Source organism: Microcaecilia unicolor, chromosome 2, assembly GCF_901765095.1.
Source record: "Microcaecilia unicolor chromosome 2, aMicUni1.1, whole genome shotgun sequence".
In the NCBI taxonomy this organism is placed as follows: Eukaryota; Metazoa; Chordata; class Amphibia; order Gymnophiona; family Siphonopidae; genus Microcaecilia; species Microcaecilia unicolor.
Genome location: NC_044032.1, coordinates 251,432,222 through 251,446,592, shown reverse-complemented (window position 1 = coordinate 251,446,592; position 14,371 = coordinate 251,432,222).

The window sequence follows — 14,371 nt, the reverse complement described above, 5'->3', positions numbered from 1 at the left end:
CAGTATGGCAATACTTATGTATTTATGTACTTATCCCTTCTGGAATACACTCATACAAAGTACCTCCTTCAGTATTCCAGGTCCTGAATAGGGTTTCTTCCTTTTTGCCACTTTGGCTTGAGGGTCAAGTGCCTGATTCATTCCTTATTTAGGAAGTAGACAGAAGGTTGGGTAAAATCTCTGCCTCTTATATTCCATTAATGCTGGATACAACTCAAAAGTTAAAGGAGACTTCATGCAAGATAAAACTCAAATGGGCGGAAGGCTGAGCTCTTGAACATTTTCCACCACCACTGTTGGAGTCTCTGATTTATACAAGGACAGGCAGTACTATTGCGACCATCCCAGAAGGGGGATGTGGTAACCAGATGGTAGAAAACTCTTCTCTGCTGTGACATTGGTATGATCCCCTCCTGAATGATGACGTCTACTGGGCCAGTGAAAGGATCCTTTCATATATGAAAACACTTAATTCATGAAGGGGCCTGTTTATTAAAGCATTGCAATGTTTTTAGGTGAAAGGGGATGAGCTCAGCATGTAGTGAGAAAAGCTGTCACATTAATAAGTGTTACCACATGTAACTTCAGTGGCTGTTATCATAGAAGTAGCTAACATAACTTCTAGTAACAAATTGCCTTACAATTAATGAATATTATTGTAACATACATTCTGTACCACTCTTTACCCTTCTTTACCCCTTTCCCACATTTAAATAAAATTATGCATTAGCAGGGCAATTCTACAACAGGGTATCTACAATTAGATAAGAGCCTATTCTTATCAAGTAATGCAGGTACCTATTTTCCTTTATAGACTATTAGCCTAAGTAGTTATAGAAGTGAGCACATATGTCAGCCATATAACTGGGGAAGTGTTAGCACCTAAATGCAGCAGATATGTGCGTAAAATATACCAGCCAATGTTCAGCATGGTGATCAATGGTTTTGAAGCCACTGAGAGCTGCACGCTGAATTAAGCTGAGCCATGTCTGGGCACTGGCATTCAATATCCGGGTCAGATTTTGCGAGCACCAGCTGTTATTCAGACTGGTGACCAGGTAGTTCAGTGGATAAAGCTGGGATAGTCGTTTTACTGTTTTGACGTTATCCACTTGTTTAACCAATCAGTGGCCTGCATATTGCCACTAACCATTTAAGTACTTCCTGTATGCAAGCTCCAACCATAGATCACCGCAGCTCAAACTGGGCAGTACTGCAGCAGTAAGTTAAGTGCCACTGAATATCCCCTCCCAGCCTGCTTAGCATGTTTTAACCAGAAGGGAGCCTGTTCTGTTTGATTAAGCCTTTTGAATTTTGGATGCTTAGTATTCTATAAGTTATGTGCAAAAGTTTGGGTCTCACCTAAGCTCTGCCCCTGTGTATACTTCCTTGCAAATATTTGCTAAGTTAAGTGGGTATTTGCTGATCAGTGGAACGTGGACAATTATGCGCTTATTTGCAAAAGTACCTCCACAGCGAACTGTCACATATCTAGAACGTTTTTATATAGAAAGTATGGACTATCAGAGGGTGAGGCACTATGGATTACAAATTTCATCTAATATCAGTACCGAGATCTTCTTTGGTCCTTTTTCTTTTTATAATTATCAAACATATATATATACAATAGTTTTAAGCAAAATCTTATCTTATCCATAGATTTCTTTTTAGACACAGAGAATAAACTTCTGACATAATGCTATGTTTCATCATCAGCTGTGTCAGGGAAGAATTTTATAAATCTTAGTCTTCTTAAGGTACTCATATGTGCAGTCAATATTCATAATCTGGTAACATAGCGCTATGCTAGACGTTTATTCTCTGTGTCTAAGAAGAAATAAAAGTTCCAGTGATTCTAAAACCACAGCTTAGTCACTCAAAGATCGTTGTCCAATTTGCTGGTGACAAGAACATAAACTACTGCAATTAATGGATCATTTTACTAAGGTGCACTAATGGATTTAGCGTGTGCTAATGATTAGAGTGCGCTAAATGATAAGATGCTCATTATATCGGGAAGCGACGAAGGCGGGACACTGAGCCTGAGCTGTGCTGAAAGGGCAGGGAAGCGATGAGGACATGAGCCTGCCTGCCTGCTTGCTCTCTTCACTACCGCCGGTTCGCACTGCGACTTCAGTAAATATTAGATTTGCAAGAGGCAGAACGGAAAGTTGGTGAGCTGAGGGCCGGCAGGTGGGGATGGGGTTGGAACGCTCTCAGGGGCAGGTGGAGGCTGGGGCTAGTCACAGGACATGGAAGGGAAGGAGAGGATAGAGGGGAAAGGAGAATCGCTGGACATGGTGGGGAGGACAGAGAATCGGTGAACATGGATGGGAGGGAAGAAGGGACAAAGGAGAATTGCTGAACATGGATGGGAGGAGAGGGCAGAGGAGAATCACTGGACATGGATGGGATGGGAGGGCAGGGGAGAAAGGAGAGTTGCTGGACATGGATGGATGGAGGGGAGGACAGGAGAAATGTTGGAAATGCTGGACATGGATGGGATGGGAGGGCAGGGAAGAGAGGAGAATCGCTGGGCATGGATGGGAGGGAAGTATAGGGGCAAAGGAGAATCGCTGGACATGGATGGGAGGGGAGGGGAGGGGAGAGAGGAGAGTTGCCAGACATGGATGGATGGAGGGGAGGGCAAGACAAATGCTGGACATGGATGGAGGAGAGGGAAGAGAGGAAGGAGATGCACATGGAGGGAGGGAAGGGGAAGAGGAGAAATTCTGGACACGGATGGAGGGGAGAAAGTTGAAATGCTGGATATGGATGGAGGGGAGGGAAAGAGAGGAAGGGAGATGAACATGAATGAAGGGGAGGAGAGAGGAGAAATGCTGGACATGGATGGAGGGGAAGGAAGAGAGAGAAAGGACAGGAAATGCATATGGATGGAGGGGAGGGAAGAATAGGAAGGAGATGCATAGTGACGGAGACGAGGGAAAGGGAAAAGAGGAGAGAAACTGCACATGGATGGAGAAAATAGGCAAAAACTGGATCCACTCTATACCTCCTCCAGTCAAGTCTGCGGAGGACCCAGCTTTTACCTATGGATGTAGAGCAAGAAATGAAGAAGAAAGGGGGAAAGTAAAGAAATAAATGGAAAGGAATCCCTAGAAACAGAGTTAAGGGAACAGATAGAGAGTAGCCCAATCAGAGACTGGGACCAACATGATCAGAAAAACAAAGTCACCAGACAACAAAGGTAGAAAAAATAATTTTATTTTCATTTTAGTGTTTGGAATATATCCAATTTGAGAATTTACATCTGCTATCTTATTTTGCACTGGGTATACTGGAGATGTAACATCTAACAGAAATTATTTATAATGAAAAAAATTCAAGTTATTTTTTTCTCCTATACTGGTATAATATTTTCTATGATACCTGTTTATATGCGCCATGGTTGGTATAAGGGGTGTGGCTATCAAAGGGGCAGACCCATAGGTGGTGGCCCCGCCTATAATGAGTACTGGTACCTTTTTTCCTACAAAAAAAAGCACTGGGCACCAATGAGATGAAATAGCAGAGAACTCTGAAGACAATATCAGAGGTGGTGCTCCCCTGAGAGAGTGGTGTGGCTATGGGCACACAGGATGTGTTCTGGTCCTACTGTATGGTCGTGGTGAGCAGGCAGTGGCTAGGGGGTAGTATGGTACTGTGCTGTTGGATTGATGAGGGCCATTGTTTCCAGTGGGATGTAAGTGCACATGTGTCCCCATACATATGTCTCCTATGGCTGGGCAGGAGATGGCAGGGGACCCTGTCATAGCTTCCGATCCTTCAACCCACCTCTGCTGGGACCCCCAGGGTAATGGTGGTTCTTTGCATCAAGGTGGGAAACCTAGATTTGGGGCCTTCTGTCTATGGGATAATCATGGTAGCTGTTTTAAGGAGCTGACTGCTGGTGGGGGCTGCACATCAGCCCATAATTCATGGTCATACTTTGGGGTGCTCATGGAAGAAAGGGAGTATATACATAGGTGGGGTTTTCATGGTGGTTCTTAGGGGTGCACCATAATCTGGAGCTTTTAGGAGAGATTGGGCCTTGAGGGATGTCTCACAGAATAGCATATGGCCCTTTGAAGTTGACAGTTGTCTATCCAATGAGTGTGATTTGGAGCCTAGACAAGTCAGCCATTTGGGGCGGGGGCAGGAATGCTGTGAGGGCCCTACGTGGTCAGTGTACTGACCCCCTTGATCTGTTTCTTGTCAGATGGATGTTTGGTGTAAGGGTTGGGGCTATGGTAGCTGAGTACAAGGGTCATGGATTCAATTCCCTCTATGGGTGTTTGTGATGACTCTTATTTCCCATGTCATAGGGGCTACAATGTGCTAGGTCAGTATGTGTGACAAGGTGGCCACTTTTGTAATGGTGGCTAGGGTATGGGGACCCATATGCTTCCGCCCCTCCGGTCCTTCCCATCTCATCTCATAACTTGGGGTTTGGCTGCAACACATTCACAGAGACATAGGGGTTTGGGGCACACTGTAGGGAAGGTAGCTGCATCCTGAGGACTGATGGGGGGGGAGGATGCATTATAAGAGAGATATGTGTGTGGTACTTATGTTGTGCCCTGAGCCGCTGCTGCATGCGCCGGATCATGCCTGGGTCCTCTCTCCCAATGCACTGGTACTGGTAAAGCAGCAACTCAATGTTATGGAGGAGTCTATAACACCTGAAAAAGACACGTTGGTGGAGAGAACGTTGAAGGACTGGGCCTCCTTGGCATCACATATATTATTATTTTGACTACCATGTTATGCACTGCTCCTCGCAGGCTCAGACACATTGCACCAGGCAGATTAGGGGGGAGGCTGAGGGGATGAGTATGCATTACACAGACATAGGTGCTGTGTGAGCTGAGGTGGCCATGGAGACAGAGGGTGGCATGGTGGCCTTTCTGTTCAAGGTGTGAGCTAGTTATGTGAGGTGGGGATGGGCAGTGGGGTAAAGCTAGTGTGATTTGGGGTTTCTCTTAGTGTAGTCACCAACTGCAAATGTTCCCATGTGGCCCAGGATCGGGAGAAGGAAGCGGAGCATATATGTGCAGCCCCTCATTGTTGCTTAGTATGGATAGTGGAAGGGGGCCCCCATACTAACTTGTCAGGAACAGCTCCTGGCAGGTTAAATAGTGTTTTAGCACCTAACCACGGATATTCTCGTGTTGAATATCTGTGGTTAGCAACATGGCTGGTTAGGCACAGATAGTTAGTGCCAAACCAGCTATGTTTAGCATTTAAAATAGGCCTGCTATTTATGCGGCCTACCTTTAACCTCTAAACACTTAACCAGTTAGCGCACTAAACACCAAGATGCCCATTATATTCCTATCAGTGTTTTAGTGCTAAGCGTGTGCTAATCATTAGCACACTCTAAATCCACTAGTGTGCCTTAGTAAAAGGGGACCTAAGTGATCAGGATGTAAAGGATAGTTAGGGAAGAGAGGTACAGTGGGGTCCCCATCTGAGATGCCCTAAAAGCAAGAAGCAGGATCTTAAATTTCACTCAATATTCCACTAGGAGCCAATGATGGCTTTTAAGTCATGTGGTTGCACTTGTGCAAATGGCAGGCTGGAAGGATGACTACATTTTGCAAAGTCTGTATTTTCTTGATGGTCGTTTTGCTGACACCAGAATAAATGATTTTACAATAATCAATCTTGGTTATGAGAAGGGCCAACAGGAAGGAATAAAATGACTCAAGATCAAAGAAAGAACGGATTAAGCGTAGCTGACATAAGACAAAGAAACCAGTCTTACAGAGTGAAGAGACTTGGGGACCAAATGAAAACTGAAAATCTAAAATGATCCCTAGATAATGCAAATTTTCACAGGAGAGTTGTCGGTGCCTAACAAAGGAAGGGTATTAGTTGGACTGGTATAGTGGCCAGAAAGCCAACAGGCTTCAGTTTCTCCACAATTTAACACAAAATTATATTTGTTTAGTCATTGGGCTGTGGCATCCAGACAACATTGAAGGGGAAATATATCTGGGTTATCACTTTCGGTACTGGATATGATTTGATTTATTTACTTGATATGCCGCTTAGTACAAAATAGTTGTAAAGTGGTTTACAATAAACTTAAAATAGTATTAAAACAGTTACAATGAGCAACTAAAAATGATTTACAATATAACATTATAAAAAAATAAAACCCCAAAAGGATAACACTCCAAAAAGAATTTAATAAATATTGCAAAACCACAGAAATCATACAATTCCAAAGACATTTGTAAAAAGCCACGCTTTTATAGCTTTACGGAAACTTGCATAACTATTAATATCAATAATTTTCCTTTGATAAAGAATTCCAAATAGATGGTCCAGCATAACAAAACGTTTGCTTTCTGGTTGATGTCAATTTGACCAAAGTCAATGAAAGATGATGAAGAGAACATTGTGAAGAATGTAACTGATACTGTAACTGGTAGCTGCCAGATTATCACATCTGAAAAATATTTAGGAAGACCAATTTGCAAGACTTTGAATACAAGGTACAATATTTTAAAAGCAATTCTTGCTGACACAGATAACCAATATAATTCAGTCAATACTAGAGTAATGTGATTAGATTTTCTCTTTCCAGTATCTAAACGTCCCGCTGTATTTTGAATTAATTACAATCTTTTTATGTTAACTTGAGTGATACATTGGAAAAGTATGGTGAAGAAGTAAAATATCATCTGCAAAGTAGTGGAAAGAAATACCCGATTCATTAAAATGTATAGCAAGTGGGCTTGGGAAAAAAATTAAATAGTATAGGAGAAAAGCTAGAGCCTTGTGGAACACCACAGGAGAGAAATTATTAGAATCTCATACAGAAGTGATTACCTGAAAAGATCTATTTGATAGGAAAGGCTGAAAACAGTTAAAAGAGAATACCTGTTATGCCTAAAGAGCACAATCAGGGCAGTAGGAGAGAGTGGTCAATGAGGTTAAATGTGGCCAAGAGGTTAAGGGAGACTGCAAAAGTGATTCCACCTTTATCTAGATTAGAAAGATCCTCACTTAGATTGGATGTCATAGCAGTCTCAGCACTGCAGCATGGTCTAAATCCTGCTTGCTGTGGGTGAAGGGCTAAAACCAACTTTACAAATTGTTGGAATTGAATGTAAACTACCTTCTCAATAACCTTTGATAGGAAACAGAGGTTTGATAAAGGGCAGTAATGATCCGGGAGGGAAAGTTCCAAGGAGGGTTATGTTAGGATGGGTCTCAGAACTGCTGCTTTCCATTGGGTGGGAATTTGACCTAGGGTAAGACTGTGACTAACCATAGAAAATAGTAGAAGGAGGAGCCCAAGGTTATCTAGTTTAGTCTAGGCAGGTGGTATTGGGTCTTATGTATAAACAGTGGATTTCATAAATGAAAGCCTTCCTAAGAGATCATAAAGTTTGAATCTGGAAGAAAGACCAAATAGCAGGCAGCACCTGAAAAACCAATAGGACAAGGGTCAGTAGGTAGTGAATCAGTCTGAGACAGACAGAAAGGCAGGGTTGGCACCACTGGAAAGGAGGCTATCAGATTTCAGATTTGATTACAGAAAAAGTTAGCAATGCAATTGGCAGATTGACAGTGTTTCCTCCACCTCCTTTTAATGAACAAAAAATAGAACAGAGTTGCTAGATTTGAGAATCTTGGTAGAAACATATTGTTGTTTGGATTTTTTTAAATTGAAATTGTGGTGTTGATCTCTGAATAGTTTCAGAGCAGTAGGGACTGGACCTTCATAGACATTCTGCCTGCCTAACCTACCATTCAAGCAAGCGCAAATCACCGTGGTACCAGGTAATTTTATAAACTAAAAAGGCATCAATTGTGTGCAAATTTTACAGAATAGTAGTGCCAATTTGCAAGATTGGCACCACTAATTGGCACTTATACCTGCATTTGCACTGGCATTTGCATGGTGCTATTTTGTAACCAGATGTGCGCAGGTGCCATGATATGTAAGTGCAAAGGGGGTTGGATACTTGGATGTGTCATGGATGTGACACCTAGAGATGCAGACACACGGCTGGTGTAAGCTAAAGTCACACCTTTATTTTGGTGTGCCAAAGCAGTTTTGCTCTAGCATTCTACAACAGCTTTGGTCTTCAAAGCCATTATAGAACTTGTACTCAGTGCACCTCATTGTGGCAGCCTCCTCAAAGTCACAGGTCATTGAATTGCCCCCTAAGTTTTTACCTGAAACACTGAAGGATTAAAGGCCTCTCGCTAAAACCTCGCTAGCGAATCCCGTGCAGCAATACTGACTAAGCCCATTAAAGTGAACATGCTTTGTCGGCATTGCCGTGCTGGGAATCACTAGAGCAGTTTGGTAAAAGAGACCCAAAATTACTTACTCAAGATCACAAGGAACAGCAGTGGAATTTGAACCTGGCTCCCTGGTTCTTATATACTGTCAGAAACTGCTGTGACACAGAGGACTATTCAGTGCCAGAAGGAGATCATGTGTTGACCTGTGTTCTGTTCAATTGGGCTTATTTTGAAGATTGTGATGGCCCCTGATGAAGGCTAGTGCTGAAACTTGGCCAAGTAGGGTTATTCTTCAATAAATGTCTGTTTGCGAACCTTCAGTTGTTTCCATCTCTCCTGGACCACCTCTGCTTCAACTTGTTATCCTGCAGAGGTTTTCTACTTTTTCCTTTTCCTCCCCTGGTTCTCAGCCAGCTGCTCTAACCATTAGGCTTTTCTTGCACTCAGAAGGACATAAGAATAGCCATACTGGGTCAGATCAATGGTCTATCTAGCATATTATCCTGTTTCCAACAGTGGCCAATCCAGGTCACAATACCTGGCAGAAACCCAAATAGTAGCAACATTCCATGCTACCAATCCCAGGGCAAGCAGTGGCTTCCCCATGTCTGTCTCAATAGTAGACTATGGACTCTTCCTTCAGGAACTTTTCAAATCTTTTATAAACTCAGATATGCTAACCACTGTTACAATGCATCCTTCGGCAAAAAGTGCCAGAGCTTAACTATTCGTTGAGTGAAAAAAATATTTCTTCCTATTTGTTTTTAAAGTATTTTCATGTAACTTCCTTGAGTGTCCCCTAGTCTTTGTACTTTTTGAAAAAGTAAAAAATAACATCTACTCATTCTACACACCACTCAGGATTTTGTAGACCTCAATCATATCTCCCCTCAACCATTTCTTTTCCAGGCTGAAGAGCCCTAACTTCTTTAGCCTTACCTCATTTCAGAGGAGTTCCATCTCCTTTATCATTTTGGTCACTCTTCTTTGAACCTTTTCTAATTCCACTATATCTTTGAGATACTGCGACCAGAACTGAACGCAATACCCAAGGTGATGTTGCAACATGGAGCGATACAGAGACATTATAGTATTATTGGTCTTATTTACCATCCCTTTCCTAATAATTCCCAGTATCCTGTTTGTTTTTTGACTGCCACCCCACATTGGGCAGATGATTTTAGTGTACATAAGTACATAAGTATTGCCATACTGGGAAAGACCAAAGGTCCATCGAGCCCAGTATCCTGTTTCCAACAGTGACAAATCCAGGTCACAAATACCTGGCAAGATCCCAAAAATGCTTATCCCAGAAATAGTGGATTTTCCCCAGTCCATTTAATAACGGTCTATGGACTTTTCCTTTAGGAAGCCATCCAAACCTTTTTTCAACTCCGCTAAGCTAACCGCTTTTACCACATTCTCTGACAACGAATTCCAGAGTTTAATTACATGTTGAGTGAAGAAACATTTTCTCCGATTCGTTTTAAATTTACTACATTGTAGCTTCACCCTAGTCCTAGTATTTTTGGAAAGCGTGAACAGACGTTTCACATCTACCCGTTCCACTCCACTCATTATTTTATAGGCCTCTATCATATCTCCCCTCAGCCGCCTTTTCTCCAAGCTGAAGAGCCCTAGCCACTTTAGCCTTTCCCCATAGGAAACATCCCATCCCCTTTATCATTTTCGTCGCCCTTCTCTGCACCTTTTCTAATTCCACTATATCTTTTATGAGATGCAGCGACCAGAATTGAACACAATATTTGAGGTGCGGTCACACCATGGAGCGATACAAAGGCATTATAACATCCTCATTTTTGTTTTCCATTCCTTTCCTAATAATACCTAACATTCTATTTACTTTCTTAGCCGCAGCAGCACACTGAGCAGAAGGTTTCAACGTATCATTAACAACGACACCTAGATCCCTTTCTTGGTCCGTGACGCCTAACGTGGAACCTTGCATGACATAGCTATAATTCGGGTTCATCTTTCCCAAAGCATCAGTTTGCACTTGCTCACATTAAACATCATCTGCCATTTAGATGCCCAGTCTCCCAGTCTCATAAGGTCCTCTTGTAATTTTTCACAATCCTCCCGCGATTTAACGACTTTGAATAGCTTTGTGTCATCAGCAAATTTAATTACCTCACTAGATACTCCCATCTCTAGGCCATTTATAAATATGTTAAAAAGCAGCGGTCCAAGCACAGATCCCTGGGGAACCCCACTAACTACGCTTCTCCATTGAGAATACTGACCATTTAACCCTACTCTCTGTTTTCTATCTTTTAAACAAATTTTAATCCACAATAGAATACTACCTCCTATCCCATGACTCTCCAATTTCCTCTGAAGTCTTTCATGAGGTACTTTGTCAAACACCCTCTGAAAATCCAGATAAACAATATCAACCGGCTCACCTTTATCCACGTTTGTTCACCCCTTCAAAGAAATGTAGTAGATTGGTGAGGCAAGATTTCCCTTCACTAAATCCATGTTGACTTTGTCTCATTAATCCATGCTTTTGAATATGCTCTGTAATTTTGATCTTAATAATAGTCTCTACCATTTTACCCGGCACCGACGTCAGACTCACCGGTCTATAATTTCCCAGATCTCCTCTGGAACCTTTTTAAAAAATCGGCGTTACATTGGCCACCCTCCAATCTTCCGGTACCACGCTCGATTTTAAGGATAAATTACATATTTCTAACAATAGCTCCACAAGCTCATTTTTCAGTTCTATCAGTACTCTGGGATAAATACCATCCGGTCCAGGAGATTTGCTACCCTTCAGTTTGTAGAACTGTCCCATTACATCCTCCAGGTTTACAGAGAATTCATTAAGTTTCCCCCTTTTACTCCTCGGTCATGTGAAGGGGCATAATCGAACACGAACGCCCATCTCCATGGGTGTCTATGTCTGAAAATGGGTATGTGAAGAGGCGGGATAGACCGTATTATCGAAAAAGATGAATGTCCATCTTTCATTTCGAAAATACGGTTTGGACGGACCAAATGCCATGGATTTGGTCCCTTCTAAGATGGGCGTTTTTTTTTTAAGCGATAATGGAAACTAAAAACGCCCAGCTCAGAAACGTCCTAATCCAAGCCATTTGGTCATGGGAGGGACAAATGTACAACACTACCATAGCTCTTAAGGGTGAAGGGGGCAACTACATGTGGGTTTTAGAGGCCTCCCATTTACCACCACAAGTGTTACAGATGGGGGGATGGGCCTGGGTCTGCCTGCTTGAAGTGCACTGCAGTACCCACTAAAAGTGCTCCAGGGACAGGACTTGTTGCTGCTGTATAACCTTGGCACAGCAGTTCACACTAATCTCGCTGAAAACATCCTTTATTTGAATAAGCACGTTTACTCACAGTTAACTGCAGATCAGAGGTTGTGCCCCACTGGCAACGAGTCTCCCTGGTACTGAGATTAGCAGTAGGTCTGAGCTGGCAGAATGGTGTACAATGCCCTCTTTCAGCAACATTCAGGGTAAGACCTAAGTGCTGTAACGTGGCTAACACATTAAAGGGATCTAAAAGTGTCTTACACAAATGGCCACTACCTCATGGACTACCGGAAACAAAACAGGGCACACTCTGACCTAGTAAGCAGAGGGAAAAGCACCATGGGAGTAGAGCCTACCAACTACCAACATCGTGAGCATTTAACACAAGCTAGTGGAATCACAGAGCCCAATACCCTACACTCACCACAATGCATTGCTGATGTGACTCTGCAGTGCCCTTAACAGAAAAGGTGTCACACTCACCCAAGACCCACATCAGAACCAGGGAAAGGCTGTCAGATGATGAACACATTCTGCTGTCATGGAGGTGGGTACGGCATTTGAGGCTGGCATACAGGCTGGGAAAAAAAGTTTGTAAAGTGGGTTTTTTTTGGTGGGAGGGGGGTTAGTGACCACTGGGGGAGTCAGGGGAGGTGATCCCCGATTCCCTCCGATGGTCATCTGGTCAGTTGGGGCACTTTTCTGGGACTTGGACCTGAAAAAAAAGGGTCCAAATAAAGTGGACCAAATTGTCGTCAAAAACGCCCTTCTTGTTTCGATTATCAGCTAAAGACGCCCATCTCTCCTCGGCCGATAACCATGCCCCAGTCTCGCCTTCGCCACGCCTCCGACACGCCCCCGTGATCTTTGTTCATCTCTGTGATGGACTGCAGTTGAGGACACCAAAAATCTGGTTTTGATTATACCGATTTGGGCGCCCACGGGAAACGGACGCCCATCTCTCGATTTGGGTTGAAATATGGGCGTCTTTAACTTTCAATTATGAGGCGGCTAGCGGTCCAACCAATTCTTTTGCCGGCTTCCTGCTTTTAATATACCTAAAAAAATTTTTACTATGTGTTTTTGCCTCCAGCGCAATCTTTTTTTTGAAGTCCCTCTTAGCTTTCCTTATCAGCGCTTTGCATTTGACTAGACATTCCTTATGCTGTTTCTTATTATTTTCAGTCAGTTCCTTCTTCCATTTTCTGAAGGATTTTCTTTTAGCTCTAATAGCTTCCTTCACCTCACTTTTTAACCACACCAGCTGTCGTTTGGTCTTCCGTCCTCCTTTTTTAATACGCGGAATATATTTGGCCTGGGCTTCCAGGATGGTGTTTTTGAACAGCATCCATGCCTGATGTAAATTTTTGACCCTCACAGTCGCTCCTCTAAGTTTTCTTTTCACAGTTCTTCTCATTTTATCATAGTCTCCTTTTTTAAAGTTAAATGCTAACGTATTTGATTTCTTATGTATACTTACTTCAAAGCTAATATCAAATCCGATCATATTATGATCACTGTTATCAAGTGGCCCCAGCACCATTACCTCCCGTACCAGATCATGTGCTCCACTAAGGAATAAGTCTAGAATTTTTCCTTCTCTCGTTGGCTCCTGTACCAGCTGCTCCATAAAGCTGTCCTTGATTTCATCAAGGAATTTTACCTGCCTAGCGTGTCCCAATGTTACATTTACCCAGTCAATATCGGGGTAATTGAAATCACCCATTATTATTGTGCTGCCCAGTTTGTTTGCGTCCCTAATTTCCTTTAACATTTCTGCATCCGTCTGTTCATCCTTGCCAGGCTGACGGTAGTACACTCCTATCATTATCCTTTTCCCCTTTACACATGGAATTTTAATCCACAGTGATTAAGAAGTGTTTTGTTTCCTGCAGAATTTTCAATCTATTTGATTCAAGGCTCTCATTAATATACAATGCTACCCCTCCACCAATTCGATCCACCCTATCACCACAATATAATTTGTACCCCGGTATGACAGTGTCCCACTGGTTATCCTCCTTCCATCAGGTCTCAGAGATGCCTATTATATCTAATTTTTCATTTAGTGCAATATATTCTAACTCTCCCATCTTATTTTTTTAGGCTCCTGACATTCGCATATAGACATTTCAAACTGTGTTTGTTGCTCCTATTTACATCATGCTTAGTACTTGACAGTATTAACTTGTATTGTCTACAATGACACCTAAATCTTTTTCTTGGGTGCTGACCCCCAAGGTGAACCCTAGTATCAAGTAACTATCATTCAGATTATTCTTCCCAATGTGTATCACTTTGCATTTGTTCACCTTTAATTTCATCTGCCATTTGGATGCCCAGTCTTTCCTAAGGTCTTCCTACAATTTTTCATAGTCTGTATGTGTTTTAACAACGTTCAATAGTTTTTTGTCATCTATAAATTTATTCACCTCACTCCAAGGGCACTTCCCTTATGACAAGGATAGAAAACATCTCACCTGAGATAGTAGTGAAGACTCGGACACAAGGATCATCATGAAAGGCTGTCACTTCTGTAATGTCACAGGGAGGCTCCAATATTGCTAAAGGTGTCCTTTCAATCTAATTGGAATTCTCATGTGCTAAAATGCAATGCATGGAAATACTGCTTCACAAAGTTTCACTATAACTAGATCTCCATGCCATGCTATCATTAGAGAATTACATCTCTTTAGAAACCTGTAATTTTCCAGCAGCAGAATGTTGGTGCCAATCTCCTTTCTTTTCCCTCACTCTTGATCTGTAAACAGTATAGGCCATGGATGTTTGGTTTCTCA